Source organism: Manis pentadactyla, chromosome 1 (assembly GCF_030020395.1).
Source record: "Manis pentadactyla isolate mManPen7 chromosome 1, mManPen7.hap1, whole genome shotgun sequence".
NCBI classification, from domain to species: domain Eukaryota; kingdom Metazoa; phylum Chordata; class Mammalia; order Pholidota; family Manidae; genus Manis; species Manis pentadactyla.
This window is the reverse complement of record NC_080019.1, coordinates 101,134,502-101,156,116: the sequence shown is the minus strand read 5'-3', so window position 1 is coordinate 101,156,116 and position 21,615 is coordinate 101,134,502. Positions and strand designations below refer to the sequence as shown.

At 34.3% G+C, this 21,615-nt stretch overlaps 1 protein-coding gene across 7 annotated transcripts in view; it reads left to right on the top strand.

Annotated features, from left to right (window-relative positions):
• The window catches only part of MECOM (MDS1 and EVI1 complex locus), a 526,926-nt gene that overhangs the window by 153,491 nt on the left and 351,820 nt on the right, over positions 1-21,615 (top strand). The gene's annotated exons all lie outside the window — the stretch shown is intronic.

The window sequence follows — 21,615 nt, the reverse complement described above, 5'->3', positions numbered from 1 at the left end:
ATACAGAGCTTTAAACAGAATTTTACATATTGAAACAATTGATACTATTACAAGAACTATATTCACCACCATGCCTCATTAGCACCTTGGCCTATGTTACAGCACTCCTAGACGATGTTTGGAAATCTCACACTTCTTCTTGCCAGTACAAATACCATATACTTTGCCCATGAACTAAAGTTTTGGATTCATATGGAAAAAATAAGCTTAGGTGTGTCTCTTTTCTCTTAACTGCTAAAGGTTTTAAAGAAATATTCCACATAACAACTGTTTTGCATTCACTATTGGGTTATGTAGTATTTGTGAAGGGTAGGATATTGAGTTTGAGATGTACATCTGTTAAAATGGAAATTTTGACTGCTATAAGTTAAATTTCTTGGAAAGAAATATAGCAAAGAAATTTAGGAGAGAGTGAAAGTCCCTTTTCCCTTGTAAACCTAAAAGAAAGATTTCTGGACTTTTTCAAAATGCAAGTCTTTTCTGGCTCAAATTGCCCCATTGAATGGAGGTAAATGTTGTCTTTTCAATCGCTGTGGTATTCAGATTCTCTGTTTAACATATGTATCTTGTGATATCCCAAATCCTGAAATATATTCAGTTGATTATGTTAGTGGATTATTTTATTCCTGATTAACAGAATATATATTTCTGTTTATGATTTAGGCAGCGCTAGTTATCAGAATCTATGACACTACCAACCTTTTCTTTGTCTAAGCCTTTGGGAATTGAAGGGATAAGGAGATATCCTGACATCCCTTCAGTGTTTCCAAGAGGGCATATGGCATTCATGTAAAGAATAGGAGCTTCAGATTATAGTTTCATCATTTTTCAGTTATGTGAATTTGGGCAAGTTACTTAACATCTCTAAGTCTCAGGTCCCTCATTTTAAAATTAACCCTGCAGTGCTGTTGTGAGGAGTTAATAACATTATATATACATAATGGCTAATGAATTGAATTGCCTGGCACATGGCAGGTACTCAAATAATGGTAGCCATTATTTTCAGTATTCTTGATTCATTTAATTTGCAGTATCACTTTACTTTCTTTTATATGACATTTGAATCCAGGAAAGAAGTATTTGGGAAAGTCAGTCAATAGTGGGCATTAATAAACCAATATCTGAAGTACATGGTATGGTGTTTCTTCCATCTAAGAATCTGAAAACATTGCTGAAGGAAAAGGATAGCATTCCTCTAAAAGCTCCACGAACATACTTATGGCTATCCAAAATAAGATTATCCTTTGTTTTTTTCCTGAGAGAAAGTTACTCCTACAATGATTTTAAAGCCATCTTCATTGGAAAACCAAGCTCCAGTTTTAAATGGGTGTGTATGATCGTCTTTGCCTTTGTGGCAGAGTAGAAGCACACTGGATTAGAAGTCATGAGGTTACCACTCTCTTGCTTGCTTGTTTAGCAGCCTGGGAAAAATCATTTAGCATTTCTGCATTTCAGATGGTTCATGTGTGAAAGGGTATTTGAGGGTTCTCTGGTTGTAAGTGATAGACACTGGCTCTGGTTAGCTTAGGCAAAATAAAATGTATTGGAATGGTGTGGGGAACACACAGAATTGAAGGAGGACTGAAAAAAAAAACCAGGCTTGGAAATGGGGGAGTAGTTAAGACATCTCCAGAAGGATGGAGAATTCCCATAGGGCTTGTAGCAGGAAGAATATGATCTGGGTTCCACTGTTGAAATGTAAAGCTCTAAATATTTCCAGTGTCTTTGTTCGTCTGCTCAAGATTCAAATTTACAGAAGGGACCCAAAGGTCTGGCCTAACTTGACTAACATGCCAGTTTCTAGGAAAGGGGTAAGCTGCTGATCCCAGTTCCATGCCTATATCCAGAGGGTAAGGGACAAATTCTCAAAAGGAAACAGCACTCTGGGAAATAAAAGTAAATCTTGGGTTGCAAGAAAACAACAGATGTCAACAATACTGAGGATCATAAATGATGCTGCTTTTCCTACATTTTGTGAATATTACATTATGTGCCATAGGTGGTATTGCTATATATAGTCTAATGCCCTGAACAATATTATTATTTATTCCTTGTGGATTTTGTCCAGTATAATCAGTTGCTATAGACCTTCAATGTGTGACTGACCCAGCAATCATGTTGTTACTTCTGAGCAGCATTTTATTCCTATACATAATTATACATTTAAAAAATTAAAAGCTTGAGTATAATTATGGAGACCAACCTTTTTAATGAAAATCATTCTAATAAAATTCATTCTGTATTTGAGAATCAGAACTCCACCTAACCTTATTGAGAGCTAAGGTATCCATCAAAAGTGAATAAATTCTTTGTTAGATTTTAAAGAATGAACATTGTTAAATGATGAGCCTGCTCATTAAGAATATTGTCAATGACTCAGGTGGGAATGTTTTCATGTTGTTAATAATAGACTTGCTTCTTGAATCAGATATATTAATAGGAATTTGTACAAATGGTACTTAAGAAGTTTTTTATTTGTAATGTCCAAATGAGTATTCCAGAGATTGCCTTCAATAAGGGACTTAATTTTTTAAATTAGTGTGAAGACAAAAATATTACATAGGACAACATTGTATTATGAGTATAAAATGTTTCAGTAGTTTATTAGGAAATTCAGTAGCCATGTTCTTTACTTTTTTTTTTTAATTCAGATTCTATTTTGATCTAGTGATAAAATGAAATAAAAATAAGATACAGGAAATAGGAAGTCTGTTAGTGTTTACTTCATTATACGGAGTCATGAAGAATGGAATGATTAATATGCTTGACTCAACCCAGGCATGTATATTCAAACTCTAAGCAAACTCCAGATTACTCAGTTATTGGAAATTTGAGAATAACACTTCTGAATGCATGTTTTTATTGAAACAGGAAGGCCCTAATTTTGTGGGGACTTTAACATTGGCCTTAAGAGAAAGAGAAGTAGGTTATATTCCTAAGATTCCATGGACAAATGCACTGATTTTATAAAAGTCTGGAAAATGACCAAAATTCATTTGTTTCCATTAAGAATAAATTGATTTGCCTTGGACTATTAGAACTTTTTTTTAGTGCTGTTGGGACTTTACTATTTTAACTGTTTTGATATGTGAGTGGAAGACATTAGTTTACATAATCAGATTTATTCCTGTTTTTTTATAGGCAACATGTATAATTTTATATTATGCTCCATGTTGACTTTTGGTTAAATGAATAATTAAACCTATTTCCCACTCAGTTTAAGCTACTTTTGCATGGGATAAATTGCATAGGATTTTGGAAGCCTTCTTTAAAATTATTTAATTCCTTATTAACTGAATGCTTGTAAAGATGAATTGATGTGGAAATTTAAAAAATTTTAAACATTTGTTTTGCCTGATGAGAAAGCAAGAAAAAACAATACTTGTTGACTATAGAAGATATTAAAAAGTTTGGAAAAGAAAATGTCACCCATAATCATGTCACTCAGAAACAATTGCCATTATTGTTTTGAAGTATTCAGAATTCTAATTTTCAATTGAGTTTTTCTCTCTATATATCTATTTTTTAAAGTATAGTTTTGTCTTTTGTTTCAACATGAACAGACCTCATCTGTATACTTTATTCAGAAGCTGAATAATTAATAAATGATTGAAAAATGTAAAAGGGCATTGTACTTAGAAAATTTAGAGGGGTGTGTATCCATTAGATTGCCTAATCCTGCTATCATGGAATACATAGCCAAATATTATCGTTGACTTTTACTGTATTGTGTTTTATCAAGTTTTATTTCACTTTCAGATATATTTCTAACATCTTCCATTGGTAGGCTTTTATGATCTAGTAAATAGGCTTTTCCTAATATTTATATTCAGTTATTTTAAGCCTTATTCTTTTATCCTAAAGTCAAATTACTAAACATTATTTTAAAAACTATAAAATGTGAGTGATTAAATAGAATGCTGATTTGGAAATTCCATACTATTTCCATTATTTACTGTGAAGTAAGGCTATAGTTTTAACAAGATGTTTTTGTCTCTTCTGGAAATAATAAATGTCTTTTAGCAGATCTTAGGAAGAGAACTTTAGAAAATGTTACCAAACTTTATATTTTTATTTCCACTTTTCTGCTATTCACTACTGTTCATTTAACACACATTATATATTTTTATTTTTCTAAAAAAGTGTATAGTTTGCATTGCTAACCTCTTCCCATAGAAGACAAAGACCTTTACATTTTAGAACATCCTCTGATCTCTTGATCTAGCCGTCAATTCCCATCTCCCTCATTATTTTCTGGAATTCTAGTTCTCATTTCTTTTTAAGCAATCAATATTTTGGATATTTCTGCATTTTTTGCTGACTTATTTGCTCACTGTTGTTCTTTGCATCTCTTTTGTTCCCCACCCCTTGCCCCAGGGTGAAGTGTATAGTTTAGTACTTCTTTCAGCAGTAATTCATGGATAGTTAGCTTTTTTAGTTCTTGTATCTCAGAAATATCTTTCTCTTGCCCTCTCTTGAATGATGGTTTGACTAGATATGGAATTCTGGCTCAGTTACTTTTCCTTGGCATTTCAAAGACATTTCTCCATTATTTTCTAGCAACTCTGGTTGTTGAGTAGACAACTCTGTTATTCTGATTATTCCTTTCTTGGGTAATCTTGTATTTTCTTCTCCAAAAGCTTTTAAGGTTTTTCTTGTTATCCTTGATCTTTTGAAGTTTCACTACAATGTCTCTGGGTTTGGATTTTTCCTTGTTGATACGGCTTGTGACTTTTTCATGTCTTTTATTTTTTTGATTCTGGAAAACTTCTAGTCATGATTTCTTCAAATATTGCCTCTTCTGTTCTTTCACATCTTTTAACTTCTCTTTATTTAAATCTCTTTATCTCTTTATGTTCTGTGAGATTTATTCAGTTACATCATTGAGTTCACTAATTTTCTTTTTAGCTCTATCTAGTTTACTCTTTAGCCCACATATTGGAATTTTTAGTTCATATTTTTCATAACTATTGTTCTATTTTATAACCTGCTTTTGGGTCATTGATGCTAATCCTTTTCCTTTTTGAGAATTTTAAACATCACTATTTAAAAGTCCTTTTCAGATTACATAGTTATTTCTATTTCTTTGCATGAGTTCCTTTCTTCTGTTTGGCTTATCTTTTACAGTGCTGATTTTATTTTGTGAATTTATTTTTTAAGAGCTCATTTTCCATGGGGATTTTCTTCAACACATTCCTTCCTGTACAGCAACTCATCAGTTGCCTTAGTTGCACTAGGTCTTGTGTGATAATGTTAATAAAAAGGTTTAACCTCTGTTCAGAGGTTGGAAATGCAGTTATAACTCTAAATTCATGCATGGTGCTTGGTTCTAATGTGGGACATGTTCAGGCCCTTTCTTGTATGAGCACTGAAACACAATCCCTGCTGTTCACTTTTGGCTGTAACCCAGACAAAGATTTCCTTTTCTTTTATAGGCCATGGAAAACTTCTTTCTTGCTTATGAACAGGATTGTACTTTCACATGTTTTAAAAATAGTTATCCATTACTTCTCATTGTTTAAATAGGGGCAGTTTTGGCATGTTTTTATGCTGCTATTTTGATCTGTTATCTATCATGGAATTTAAAAATAAATTTTATTTTGGGTAGACATTTTCCATAAATGTAAAATTTGCTTTTACCAAATCTTTATTAATTTGGGACAGATGTGTTCAAATTACATGTAACTGAAATGGAAGAAGTAATTGAGAATATTGGGGCAAATTGTGCATTTTGTCACCCTCCTTAGATTAAACATTAATGAAAAATCAACAAAGTGAAGATTCATAAGATCCTAAAGAATAGAAATAAAGCATATATTCAGTTGAAGTGTGAAGGAGTTCTTAAAAATCTAGAGAAGATGTAAAATAGTAACTCAATTTTTTCAGCTGATATACCCATTATATTCAAATATTTCTGAGACCACAAACAGAATACATGCAGAAACTTGGCTTAAGACACAAAACAAAACAAACTACTCTTTTACACTTTATTCAATAAATAAACAAGCTAGTTATTAAAAATCTTCATATGAAATTCTTGTATTCACTCAACAAACACATTGTCCTCATATGAGTTGAAGTTGAACTTTATTAAGACATAATGGGGAACCATTGGAATGTCTGAAATGTGAGGAGATACAATCAGAATTATCCTTTAAGATGTTTAATTTGGCAAAGGTATGCAAGATGAATTGAAACAGAGAAAAACTGGAGATTTGGAGAGCTAGTTAGTGGGCGACTGCAAAAGAAACATTGGAAATAAATGATAAGGACCTGGACTAGGTTGTGGCAGTAGCAGTAGAAAGAGCAGCAAAGCAAGGAAACAGTCAGTAGAGCTTGGTTGCTGACTGTGTGTGGGAAGGGAAGTACGGAGGCAGGAGAAGTCAAATATGAATTGGGGGATGAGGAGAACAATGCTTCCATGAAAGAAATAACAAAATCAGACTGCAAGGGATTAAGGGTATAAAGATTCTGCCCATTTTAACAAGATGTGAATTTATAAACTTGTTTTTTTTTCAGGGGGGAACACTGGCAGTGAAAAAGAGAGAAATAAGGTAGTAGTTTTCATAAATAGAAGGCTGAAATAGTTCTTAAAATTTATGTATGATTGGCTGTGTTTTATGGAATATAATCTATTTTATGTGGGTCACAGGAAATTTTTTCAGTAGTCATCACAGTTGCCTGTAAATATTTATTGTTCATTACTATATATTTAGAAAACTGAATCAAGGAAAGGCCTTTATGTTCCTTCTGATTGTCATATGATTTGGATTTTCCACTGAAGTTCAACCAGAAGTCAGCTTGGGATCTAAAGAATGAACCAAGACATGGAAATGCTTAGGGCCAGCCATGTTCTAGGGAAGGCTTTGTGATGCAGATGGAATCAGATACTGAATGAAAGAATTTGGAGTCATTGCAAGGTTATCTCTAGCCTGAGGGGAAATGGCCAGTCAGGAAGGGCACCTGGCACAAGAAGCGAGAGTGGCAGCTTGCCGATAACCCTCAGAAGAGTGGCACTCTCTTTAAGGAAGTAACAGAATCAGCTTCCTGCAAAAACACGTTTATTTGACAATTCGCTTGGCCTCAAATGAGGTATGGATAATGGTGATCCTGAAAAAAAAAGAAAAATGATAGTTTGAGCAAATCCCTCTTTTAAGTTACAAATACCACAAATGTTTTATAACTGAAGCCCTCAGCCAAGGGATACTGACAGTTGCCATATGCACGTCTGGTTCTAACATGGGAATATGTTTCCAGAGATGGGTGTGGTGTCTCTCTCCAAAGGAATCTTGAAGGCTTACAGAGGCGACTGCCCATCTGCTGCATTCCAGTCGACTCCTGTTAGTCTCTGCAGATTTCTGACATGTTTTCAGTGGTGAGATTTTCTGCCATTGGCCATGGCAGCATTTTCTTCACTTTCTGCTTTTGTCATAACCCCTGAGCTTTATCTTATTTTAAGAGGCATTCATATCATAACTGCATATCCAAGTGAATAGACTGTGTGTCCCCATGTACTTTCCGTGCTCATAATTTGCAACTGTAGTCAACTCCTTTTCTGACCGTGTCATTGTGCTTACTATGTGTCAGGTACTATTCTCGTGAAACACATCAGTTCTTTTATTGTATCAGAGGCTCAAAGAGGAGTCCCACCTTGCTGAAAGTTCCCAGCTTATAAGTGGCTGGCCACCAGTCACTGTCACAGTGCCATGCTGCCTCCTGTAAGTTTAACCTGGCTAATGGTTTCAAAATTGAAGAGCTTCAGTGAATATACTATTCAAACTACCAATATATTCAGGATTGGGCCACTTACCCTTATTTAGGAAATCCACAGAAAGAATGACTATTGGAGATCTGATGGACATACCCTAGTCTTTCCATCTTTCATGGGTACTTCTTTCATAGAAGCACTCCTTTACAATTAAAAAGCTATTTCCACTCAAGAAACAGCCAACCTTTGAAAAATGTAGTCTCCTCTCTATTCCTTAAAAGAAGCAGGCCTAGTGGGCACTAAAAAGACATCCATGTAAAATACACTCTAATTTTTGCTTAGAGTACTTTAATGTGGTGTGCTCAGAAAAAAATTACAAAGGAATAAAGATTTAAGTGAATATTATATTTGCATTGAAAGTTCCCACACGATGAACCAATCCTCCACCATCCCTGCCCTCCCCACATATACATTTATAGTCTGTTGTGATGAGATTCTACCCTTTTCTACTGCCCAGGCTTATCAAAGCCATAAACCGGTCACATAATTCACAGAAGCTTAAAGATACGTGGAGAACTTGGATAGGGTCCAGAGGAGAGCAATGAAAATGATTAATGGCTTGGAAAACAGCACTGATGAAAAAAGATGAATGGAATCAGGATTACTGGTATTGAGAAGGTTTAGAGGTGACTTAATAACTGTCCTCAATTGTATGAAGGACTACTGAGAGAAGCAAGAGTCTTCCAAATTCATCTCATAGGTGGAGAAAAGTGACTAAAGTATGACAAGGATAACCTAGATGTGTGTTTCAAATGGGATTCTTTTCTCTGTCCTCACTATTGTCATTTATCAACTCTCTTCCATTCCTTCTATCATCATTATTGTTTTTTAATGAGAAGGTTGGAAGAGAATGGCATCTTGGGTGGAACAATTTAATATATAAAGAAAAGTTTCCTTCCCAGTAAGGCAGTGATTCTCTATTGGAAGTTTGGAGGAGTAAGAGAATCACTGCCACATGGAGTCTTCACAAGCTACAGATGCTCTAGATCATCCCTATACTCTACCTTCCTGTAAAGAATGACTTCTTTAAAATATGATGCTCTCACTTATTTAACACAGGTAAGTGACAGGAGGAAGACCTTCATAAAACTTTGGTGATGAGTATATTCAGGGGGGTGCTCTGATTAGTTGGCCATTTAGTTAGTTAAGGGCTAATTTATTTTGTTGCTTATCTTTGAGGATGTTTTGAAAAGATTTTTTTATCAGTTCCCCTGCTTTAATAGTGTCTTCAGCAATTAGAACTTATCACATCTGACTTTATGAGAAGCATTCTTGCAGCACAGAGTAGATTGGATCAGAGTGAGGCAGAGAAGTGGCTTGGTATTTGGGGCAGCGTTAGGCCTTTGGGAGCTTGAGAGGAAGAAGTGGGCAGTTTAAACTGTCAATCTGTTAATCTTGCCAATAGGCTTACTCTAAAAAATTCATCATTAAAAATCACAAGAACAAAATCACTTAAAATGAAGTGTTCCTTTTGGTTTAAGAACTGCTATGAATCTCCATGTTTTACATTTTAAAGAGGAGGAAATAAAATACAAGGAAGGCAGAGAAGATGATGACATGGTCAGTAGTCAAGGTTTATATAAGAATGCTGTATAGCCATAACAACTGTTTTCTCTCAAAAGCTCCACCTCTTTGGTCTGTCTCAAACTTCCCACCTACCATCAGAGATGACTGGGGCATAAATCTGTATTCTCTCCTACCGTTTAAGGCTATGGGTACTTTGATTAATTTAACTACATGTTACTGTCAGGCTGAACACATTCATCTTCTGTTTCAAAGTGTATACTCGTCAATCCCTCTATCGTTCCATCCCTTCAGGCCTTATTTCATCATGTTTAAGGAGAGTCCTTCCTGCCTGTCTTTATCTTGTTAGGCTCTCAACGGCTTAAGTTGAATCTTCATTCTTCCATTCTGGCTGTCAAGCCTTCTTTAACATGCTCTCTCACTCCCCTATTCATAAAAAAATGTCAGGGCTGCTCCTGTTTCACACAGCATTATATGCACAGTCAAATGTTACTACAGATTAAATCATTTTCCATAGGAGAAGCTTACCCAGCATATGTTTTTTTTAGAGTACGCTACACTGTTCAAAGCAGAGAGTTCATCATCAGATTCTCAGAGCTGCCAAGTGAAGGCGGCGGCTCTGTGGGTTTGTTACTGGTGGGAGCCCCTGGGGATGTCTGAGAAGGGAGACGTACCGTTAGGTCTTGTGAGAGATTGGAAGTTCAATTATTCATTTCAAAGATGAGGAAAATAAAATGACATAGCACTGCACTGACATTTAGAATCAAATTTTATAAGACATGCTGCTTGATCAAATAAACCACAACTTAGAATGTAACTGTGAGCTCTGTGTTTGAGCACCAGTGCTTGATACTCAGCAGATGCTCAAATGTCCTTTGGAATGAATGAATGAATCGCATGGTATGGTTGGAGGCAAAGGAAAAATAGACATATGTGAAAGTTTCAATGCTAGAACAGCAGGATTGCACTTTGTTCTATTATTTTCTATTTGAATATGAAAAGAGAGATAGGTATAGTTAATACTTATGCTTCTAAATTTGGATTTATTTTAGTGGTTACTCCATTTACTACTGTTTCTCCAATGAAAATATTATACGTAGTGTATAATGTATTAAACACATCTATGTTAAATAGCTATGTTTAACATGATCTTTTACATCATTTTGTGACCCTGTGCTTATCACAAGTAATTTTATATTTCCTACTACTTAGATTGAAAATAAATCAAAAGCAGAGATTTTTATATGTGATTTCTCAGTAGAACTCAGAATTACCTTCTGGGGATGGCAAGTCCTGAGACGGGCTAAACCTGCTTGCCTTTGGAATTGGGCATAGGAGTGAATAGAAAAAGGGCCCATTTATTCAACAGGCTGTGCTGTCACACAGTTGATTTGAATGATGTTGTCACTGAATTGATTGACTAAGCTGCATTTTGCTTTTCAATAAGAGCTAATTCTTTCTTACCTCCCAGCTTCCTCTCACCCCCCACTTGTCTGCAAAATCCCAGTAGCCTCATATCTATTTTCAACATTATCTTTCTTTAAAACTCTTTTAGAAGTCAGTGGGGTCATGTCATTGACTAGAAAACTGAGAGCATGTCTGTGCTGAGGAGAATTCAAGACAATGATATTAATGTACCAAACTTGAAAAGATTAAAAAGATTGTTTTTTAAGCTGCTAATCTCAAATAAAAGAATTTTTCTGATATTTTTTACTGTGCATGTTTTACTGAGTTAAACAAAAATGAACAAGGGAAGGCATAGCAAAAGTGGATAGATTTATATTACTTCTTGAACCTGCAAGAAAAATAACTTTTTGTAATTGGAATCGATGAACTGAGGAGGTTCATAACATATTGTACATTCAGTCTTGGACAGCTTGTGTTTCTTACTGGAACATGCAACTGGAAGAATTGATGTAAAAATTGAAAAATTTTCATGTAATCCTTGAAATCTACTTGAGGTCACTACAAATGTCTTGTCCTAATGCAAGTTTTGTCGATAATTTAGGCTCAGGCTGGTAATTGAACGCGAAGTATGTTCCTGAGACAGGTGGTCCACAAATATTGGTTTATGGTCTCTTCCTATTGATTAGGAAGTTTTCATTGTTCTGAGGGAAAATGAGAAAGATAAGAAAAATGTATTTACTCATGAAGACAAACTGATTTGACTTAAAAAAAGACTTGTTTATTCTAAGGTTATTTAAAAATCTTTCTGTTACTGTGCTTCTTCTTTTGTGAAATGAAGTTAGGTGTGTATGTGTATAAAATCTGCTTATTTTAATTACTGATATTGGAAGTGCTGGTCTGGAAATCACCACCCTAGAGGCTTTTTCTAGCATCATCCTGAGGCCATACCATTAAAACCTGGAGGAAACACCAGATTCTTTGGTTAGAATGCTTCCCATGGGGGGGACCAGCTTTGGACAGCAATTGTCTGTGGAATGGCTCTAGGCGTGAGTCCAGGAAAGTGGGCAGTGTTTTGAAATGGAAATATCTGTCTTCTTTTTTCATGTTATATACTCTTAAAAATTCATTTTATTTTTAATTATGAATGTTTCAAGAGGATGAAAAAGAGCAGGATAAAAATATCTATATACCCAGATACGAACATTTTGCATATTTGCCAATGAAGTTTCTTAAAAGAAATAAACAGAGAAAAACAAAATGTCAGAGAAGTAGGTAGAGGCTCACTCCTCTGATATCCTGGAGTTGGTGTGAAGTGTTTCCATGTTCATGTTTGCACTTTTGTATGTTCTGCCATAAACTATACAGATCTTTTGGTATATTTTAAAAATGTGCATAGGTGGTATTATACTGCACATATCACTCTTCAACCTGCTTTTTTCTCTCAGTATTTTGTATTTGAGATAAATCAATGCTGATAAACTTTCAAAACTTTATTCATTCTGACTGTTGTATAACATTACATTCTATGACTATACTAATTAATTTCTCTTCCTTAAAAAGAATTGGGTTGTTCCTGTTTTCTGCTATCACGAACAGTGCCATACTGAGCATCTCTTTTGGGTTGCCTGGTGCTCATAAATGAGAATTTTTCTAGGGTAAATACCTAGAAGAGAAATTGCTAGGTCATGTTTTATGTGCATCTCAAAGTTTACCAGCAAATACTGGCTTGTGATTGCACATTTCACACTCCCGATAGCAGCGCCTAATTGGTGTGTTGTTTTGTTTTGTATTTGGGCACTAGGTAGGGTTGTAATTTTATCCTTTTTACATGTTACCTAAATGTTCTGGATTTATTTATTAAACCATTCATCTTTCCTCTGATCATCTACCAGATTTCCACAAATGTATGGGTCTGTTTCCAGGATCTGTGTTCTGTCATTTAGTCTCCATTACCTGATGCCACTAATGCTAATTGTTTAGAATGCTAGAGCTTTACCATAGTCTTGGTATTTGTTAGGTAAATTTTTTTACCTTTCCTCCAACTGTCTGAGTCATCTATACTTCCACATACATTTTAGAATTAGTTCATCAAGCATCACCAAAAAAAATCCTGTTATATTTTTATTTAAATTGATTTGACTTGTCACTTTCTTCATCTGTTCTCAGGAATAGTTTTCTGTAAAATGGGATTACTGGTTACTTGAAGATTTATGTCCTAGACTGATGTATTTTGGGAACCAGTTCCATAGTACACTCAATTCAATTGCATACATATGTTCAATTTTTTAATGGTTATATTCAGATTTACTCTTTCTTCTTGCTCTTCTTGAGTCCTTAGTAAGTTTAATAACTTCATTCAGTAAGTTTTATTTTTCTAGGAAATTTTTCTTTTGGTTTTCAAATTTATTAGCACAAATTGTTCATAGTATTTGCTCAAGGTTTAAAAATTGCCTTTGTTTCTTTATGCCCCCTTTTAAATTACTAATGTTTTCACTTATGCCACTTTCTTTTTTATTAACCCCAATGCCAAAATTTTATCTATTTTATTAGTTTTTCAGGTGTTTTCCTTTTTCTTTAAAAAAGCTTTTTTTTAAAAAAGCTTTTTTTTGTTTTTTGTTTTTTGTTTTTTTACTTTGCTGGTCTTTTTCTAAATTTTTGAATTAAACTTTTTATTGGTTTTCATTTAGCTTTATTTCTAATATAAACATTTAATCTTCTAATATTGGTTAAGCTGCTTTACACAAGTTTTGATATATAAATTTCTCAATTTTATTTAGTTTAAAATATTTAGTTAAAATAATTAAATAAATATTAATTAGTTTAAAATAATAAGTAATTTCCAATATGATTTCTCTTTTGACCCACATTATTTAATAGACTTTAAAATTTCTAAACATATGACTTTCATCATATTTTTGTTACTGATTTTTATTTTGCTGTGTTTTTTGTGGTTAAATGTGGCAAATTTTATAGGTGCTTCATATGAGCTAGAAAAATAATTTTTGGGTACAGACTTCTGTTAGATCAAACTTGTTAATCATGCTGTTTAAATCTTATGTGTTCTCACTAATTTATAGGGTCTTCATTAACTATTGAGAAAGTGGGTTGAAACTTGCTGTTAAAATTGTGAAATTGTCATTTTATTTCTTTTAATTCTATCCACTTTTGCTTCATGTTTTTGGAGGTTAGGATATTAGGCACCTACAAACCAAATATGGTATCTTCCCAGTAAAGTTTTCCATCTTTTATTTTGTAATGATTAGGGAAGAATGATTTTTGCTTAGATTATGAAGTCTACTTTATTTTATATTATTATGGCCACTCCAGCTTCTTTTGGTTATGTCTTTTTTCATCCACTTACTTCCAAACTATTTGAGTCATCTTCTTTTTTTCTTTTTATGTATCTCTCCTGAACAACATATAATTGGATTTTGTCTCTTAAATAAAGTCTGTCGTTCTCTTTTTTCTAGTCCAATTATATCTATTGTGATTAGGGGTCTGTTTGGATTTCTTTCTTTCATCTTATTTTCTGTTTTGTATTTGTCCTGGTTTTGGCTTCTTTCTTCCTCCCTTGCTGTCTTTCCTCCTTCCCTCCCTCTCTCCCTTTTCCTTCCTTCCTTCCTTCCTTCCTTCCTTTCCCTTCTTCTTTTCCTTTTTTCCTGCTGTAGGATTGGCTGAATTTTCTTAATTTTTTCTTTCCCCATCTAATATATTCTTTGTTTTTTTAATAGGTACTAATAAATATTTAATGTGCATATAAAACAGTCTCACATTATACAATATTGACTCTGAAATGTGTGAGCACTGCAGAACATGTTAATGCATTTTTTCCTGCTAGTCCCCAGATTACATGCTAATTGCTGTCCAAGGTTTTAGCTCCACCTTGTACTTATGACTCCCAATGAAACATTATTGATGCAATTAGTGATAATTTAGATTTGTACATGTTATTTGTCAATATATTTTCTCACCATTGTTCCTTATCCTATTCCTTCCTCCTGGGTTCATATGATTTTTCTTGAGTGTATTCATTGGTATTCTTTTAGCAATGTTCTGTCAGTAGTAAATTATCTTTATCTGTCTGAAAATTTCTTTATTTTACTCTCGGTTTTAAATAACAGTTTTTCAGACCATACAATGCAAGGTTGACAGTTATTTCCTCTCAGCACACTGACTATATTATTCCGTTTTTTTTAAAGCTTCTGTTGTTGAGGAGGTTGCTGTCAGTTCATTGTAGTTACTCTGTAGTGATCTACGTTTTTAACTTTCTCTCTACTCTTTGTCTTTGGTGTTTCATAGTTTTACTAAAATGTGCCTCAATGTGGAGTTATTTTTATTTTTTCTATATGGGTCTTCTAGAGATTCTTGAATCTGACAGTTCATGTATTTTATGAATCCTGGAAAATTCTCAGCCACCATCTTTTCAAATGTCTTTTAACAAATTTTGGAAGCTTGAGTCCGATATTGGATCATTTTATTCTGTCTTTGATATCTCGTAACTTTTCTCTTATGTTTCTCACTTCAACTCTGATTGATTGGGGGAATTTCCTGAGGTCTATATTGCACTGCATCCTATTCTATTCTATTCTTTTCATTTGTTTCCAATCTGCTATTTAGTTTACTTATTGATGTTTTCCTTATTTTCAAAATCAAGAAATTCGGTTTGCTCTTTAAAAATATCTTGTTTCTTTCTTTTGGTTTTAGAGTCTTACTTTACATTTTTAATTATTAAATAAATTTATTTTATAGTCTCTATCAGATTATTCTACAGGTTTGTCAGTTTATATCTAATCCTGAATTTCCTTTTGTCTGCTTATTCTCTTTCCTGAAGGAATATTTCTTTATACATTTTATTATTTGGGGCTATGAGCTCATGTTCACAAGACTTTATCTGAAGAAATCTTGTAGAGTCTATATTTAGATTATGTTGCATTAAAGCAGTTCCATATTTGTTTCTGCTGTTTGGGAATTCTAGACTGATTCGTATTTGATCTAATAAGACTATTCCTCATTCTCTATTCCAAGCCTAAATTTCAGGAGATAGGTTTTTTCTTTTTATAACTCAGATCTGTTAGTTGTCTATTCTCTACTGGATGATCAAAAAATATTTTCAACAGATCTTTATGTATTCAGGTCATTTTCTTCCATAAACCATCGACACTGATGTCAAATTATCTTTCTTAAAGGAGATTCTGATCATATTAATACTTCAAAGGCTTACCATGAATATACAGAACAAACTCCAGCCAGGTGGAAAACCTGACCTTTGCTTTGTCTTTTCTGACCTCAACTCTCACGTTTCTCTCATAGATATTTTGTGTCTAAGCTGAAGAACTCGTAATTTCTGGAATATATCCTGAGCTCTCTTGTTTCAATGCTATTGCCTGTGATGCTTCATCATTAACTTCCCTCTTTTCCTTGGTTAGCATTTACTATTATTTAAGACTCAAATTAGGCATCTTAAAGAAGTGCTTTCAAGCTTCAGTTCAACATGATCTTGGTTTTTGTTTTTGTTCATGTTTAAAGATGTGTTAAAAAGCACAAAGGGAGAGTATGTCCTATTGTATTCATAGGCTCTTTATAGTTTCATACCGAAAGCCATGTTAGACTTAGAAATATCTCTGGGAGAGCGGGTGTATATGTATTTGGAATAAGAATTGAACTTATGCTTAAGTTTCAAAGTCATGTCTGTTGGGGGAGATTAGTGAAATATTACGTATTTGTCATATTGTGTAGTCATTGCCATCTTGCCTTAGGAAGGTTTTGAAAAGTAAAGGAGGTGGCTCTGATTACACTGCTTCTTTAGGAAAATAGGAGAATTGGATTCCCATTTTGCCTCTGGTACTAATTACCTGAGTATCTTCTTTCTTGCTTTGGTTTCCCTCTTTTTAGAGTGAATATATTAGATGAGATGATCTCCAAGTTTCTTTTCACCTCCCAAATCCTAGTGATTCAAAGGAGGTTTTATTGTAATCCACTCTAAGTTGCCATCACTTCTTTTTGGTTAGTAAATTTAAGACAATGAATGGTTCATAATTCTTAGCAAATATATAATGTTTAACATAAATATGCATTTAAAATATTTTATGGAATATAAAGTATTCAGTTATATAAACAACCAATCAGAAAGTTCTGGCTAATACCAACTTTTGAAAGGCAAAGGCAGATGTTTTCAACCTTGTTTTAAATTAATATTTGAGTAGCAATGCCAATCAGCAATGTAGTGCTTCAGGAATGTGGACTCCCTGTGTAATGTTAAACAGCTAATGTTTTTACAGTCTTAGTACTTGTTTTACTACAGATATTTCTGGGCTTAGATGCTATAAAGATCAATAACTTTTGATATGCTTGTCAATTTCTAGTGTTGATGAGCAATTTCTTTCAAGCAGCCTGTCATCAAATGTTAGTATGCCTTCATCGGAAATAAAAAGTGCTATAGTTTCATACAAACCATCTACCTATTAGTACTATTTAATTATTTTTCCTGATTATTAACAGACATGACTCAATCCCTGAAAACTTCAATGAATTTGACCTAAATTTACTGTGTAAAAAACATTTGCTCTAAATTTTCATTGAGTTATTTATGTAAGTTAATAGCTTTTTGCATTTTATATCTTGAATGAGAAACTAGAATATTTATGATGCTTAAGTCATTAGAGTTGGGCAGGAGCATCTTTTTTAAGTGGAAAAGAATATTGGAAAGAAATAAATATCTTTTTGCTGAAATTTATGAAAATACACAGCTAATCAGTGATGGTATTTTATTTTTTTTCTCCTTGATTCTATTAACTACTGTCCTTCCTTGTTATTTTATATCTTTTGATTTTTTTCTTTGGTCTGCTTTTTTAACATTTCTTCTGTATTTCTTTCTTCCTTCTCTTCTTTTCTCTCTCTTGTTTTTAAATCCCTCTTTTTCCTTCCTTTCTCTCTTCTTCATCCTTTTTTTCTCATATTAGCATCAACCTAATTCACCAGTAAGTGCAAGCAGGTATGGGATTTATAAGCAAAGAAGTAAAATGTTGAATTGTAAGATAAAAGTAGTTACATTTTGCATATTAGACAAATTGAAGTAAAGTTAAGTAACAACAGTTCTTTCATATTCCTGGTGACTATAAGGTGTATTTTTATTTCTATCAATTATATGAAACAATTCAGTGGTTTTTCACTCCATGTATTAATTTTGAACATAAATTGTTCTGCAAGACTATGTTTCTGTATGTTAAGTTGTAGTTTTGGCTGCTAGTCGAGTATACCATGATTTAATAATCATTTGATACTGACTTCAGTTAAGGTGAATACCAAGATTTATTGACTGAGTGGAAAATATGGACCAAAGTGAAACCTCTGTCAATATTTACTTACCTTTACAGGGACAATTAATCTTGATACTCATTGAAACAAGAAGTCAATATATGTATTGTTATGTACTTTTGGAGACTTCCATTAGAAATATTGGCAACTTCCTAGTTCATGGCCATAGATTTAAAAGGCCTATCAATTAAAATGTTTTGGATCTTGAGAGCTAAACATGTAAAATATCACACTGTTATTCACTAGAAATAAGAAATCAAGAATCTTCTCAGAGCAGGTTAATATGAATTCCTCTTTTCAGTTCAGCCTGTGCTTTTGTAGTAATATGAACTGCCAAGGAGACACCAATATGGACCTCTCGATGAATGACTTTGTCTTGTTAGCGGATAGGTTGAATTCTCCTGTGAGATAGTTCTGCAGTGCTCATCTGGTGGTGAGGGACGCTGGTGAGTAATTCTCCCAGTGCATCTTAGTTTCTTCATGAGGGCTTCCTTTGTAAGCAGTCTCTGTCACTGGGAGAAGTACAGGCTGGGAGATTTGGATCCTTTGTTTATGAGGATTTTTTTGGTTTGTTTTTTCTTCGCTTTTGGAATAAAATAGTCATGGAGGTAACAGAAACTTTTGCTTTACAGTGACTAGAAATGTAATGAAGCACGTGACATGTATGTATGACATATTAAAGTTGATTTCCAGCAAGAGAGAGAACATACTCCCTTTAGTCTATAAATTCCCTATTCAGAATATGATCGCAAGAATTGTATTTAAATTTCTCCTCCTTCAAAAAAACAATAACAAAAAGAACAAACAAAAACTATCACTTCAATTGCAGTTGAGGTAGAAATTGTAGAAAATTGAGATAGGATTTTAGAGTAATTGACTTTTACTTAGGGAAGAATGAAACCTGCTTTCTCTGTATAAATTTAGTTGAAAAGCTTACATGCCACAATGTAGCATTCATTGCAGTATTTATTTAACAGAGATAAGAGATTGCCCTACTTAGGGAAATGTCCAAAAAGCTAGTGAAAGATATCGAACATGTGTATGTATATATATATTTAATATCATAATATGAATATCATGCTATGTATGTTTTATAATATATGTAATATATCAATTATATATTTTATATAATATTATATGGGATAATATATTTATCATCATGTTTTTTGAATAGACAAATTGTATTCTAGATATTGTGAACAATTTTCAGGTTTTTTTGTAATGACCAATCTCAAGATTGTCTGAGAGTTGTTTATAATAGTCAATATAACAATGTAACATGCCAAGGTATATAGCTGAAAGTTGTGAATTAGCTAATACCCATGAACAATCAACATATTAGTAAATTTGTGTTCAGTAAAGTTGTTTTTTTAACTGACGTTTTCTGTTATCCGAGGGTAATGATTATCTGAGGGCTGGAATTTGCCTATTTTCTTAAGGTTTAAGTGATTTTCCTGGTTATAACAGATGTGTATTTGTTTCCTTGTTAATTTGTGAAGTACAGAAAAATCTTTTAAGAATTTGCACTGTTTACTAATGAGGATAGCAAAAAACAAAAAACAAAACAACAAAAAACACCAAATAAAAAACAACCTCCACACTCAAAATGAATTTAGAAATACCAGGAATGATGCAGTCCTTCAAGGTATTGGTCATTGACATTTTGCAGACAGTAGCAGTAAAAAGCACACGCACACAAATACCCCCCTTCATCTTCCAGAGAGCAGTCTCCTAGAAAGGGCAGGCTGGCCTTTCTGCATGTGTTTCAGAAATAGCTTATCTCCTTCCTTTTCTTTAAGGATACGTCTTTGGGGAACAATACCTCTTCCACCAACCAGCACAGACAAGCAGAACACAGAAACAGTGGAGGGAGGCCCCTATACTGTGACTGGTGGAAGGAAAATGGTCGGTGAGGGCTGTAAAGGCCACGTTTATATAAAGCCAAGGGGCTCTGGGTGAAGTGATTAAAGGATGAGAAAGAAAGTGGGAAGAGGATGGACAGGAATGGCAGCAGCAGTGGTGAGGGCAGAGAGGATGATCAGTGAGCTAAGAACAGGGGAGAAAGAGGGACAGTGGTGAAGGGATATGCTGGAAGGGGCAAGCAAACCGTTGGTCTACACCTTAGAACCATCCTCCTGGAGGTAAAGGATCTTCCCTCCTACTGAGAAGGATCCCAGTAGTCCTCCAAGAATCCAGATCGCCATGTTGAAGGCAAACTAGAGGGTAAAGAGCAATAAATTGGGGTGGAGATTAGGGTGGAAGATATTCATGGAACAGGATATATAATAAAGAAACCCTTTAAATTAAAATAAAATGAGGGGAGGCATTGCTTACCTGAAAAAACAGAATTAGATTTGAATTTTTCACATTTCTATTTTAGTCTTTGGCAACCTGCATAAAACCATCACCATGCTTTTTCATGCCAACAGTTTTAAGTCATGACTCCCTTTTGCCTGGAGGATGATCAGCATGGAAAGAGGCTTTTGTCTTTATTTTGGGAAGTACATAGACATTGGAGTCAGACGGACCAGGATTCAGGCCTCTTGGTAGTATTCTGATATTGAAGAACTTACTCTCTCTTTTCTCAGTTAAAGAAACAGGAGATTTAGCTTAAAAATTTTGGAGGATTAAATAAGACAGTGCATTAAAGTGTGCCTAGCACAGTGCCTAGCACATACTCAGTAGTGTGCACAGCTGTGTTAGTTGCCTCCTGCAAGGAGAAGAGCTTTTGAAGTCCCTATAAGCGAAGGTCATAAAAATTAAGAAAACATTAGGGTGATATGATTTTTAGTGGCTATATCATTAAATGTGCCTGTCTTCTAAATTTGAATCAGGCAGAATTTTCTTTTGAAGTAACAGAAAATGTGAAACTGAGATTATATCATCCATCATGTTCTTGCTGCTCTGATACATTGGTGCCTATCTGCCCTGCTTCAGCTGCAGTGCACTCTCTAATCGCAGAGAGATTAAAGGCCACAGTCTTTAGGAGTGTCTGGTCCCTGCCCATCTTTCCAGCCTCACCCTTGTCTCTCTCTCCCCTGCTGGCTACACTGCAGCCACACTGGCTCCATTCATTCCTCTAAAACCCCAAGCTCCTTTCCTGCTCAGGGTCTTTGTTACCTCTGTTTGACATAGTCTACCTAGACTCCTGCCTTTCCCTCCTGCCCCCTCCCAGCTCTGTCACACATACACCCCCGTCTGTGCTGGACTACTTCCTACTCATTTAGGTCTCACATTAATTGTCACTCTCTGCTTGAGTCCCCAGCATAGGTTAGATTTAGGTCTGCTGGTTAAAAGCTTTTCCAATATTATCCTGCTACTTATCACAATTATGATTAATTATCTTGGTAGATGATGGCTAATGTCTGGCTTTCTCTCTGGCTAAAATATCAGTGAGGACAGAAACTATGCTTGTCTTGTTACAACTCAGTTCCCCACATTTAGCTCTGTGGCTGGCACCTAATAGATAATCAACCAGTATTTGCTGAGTAAATGATACTAGGTACAGAAACAAATCGGTGACTACACTGTTGTATTTTGAATCCCACTGTGCTCAGCATTATTGACTGTTGGCTGTGTTTGGCTAGTTTATGATCTCCAGA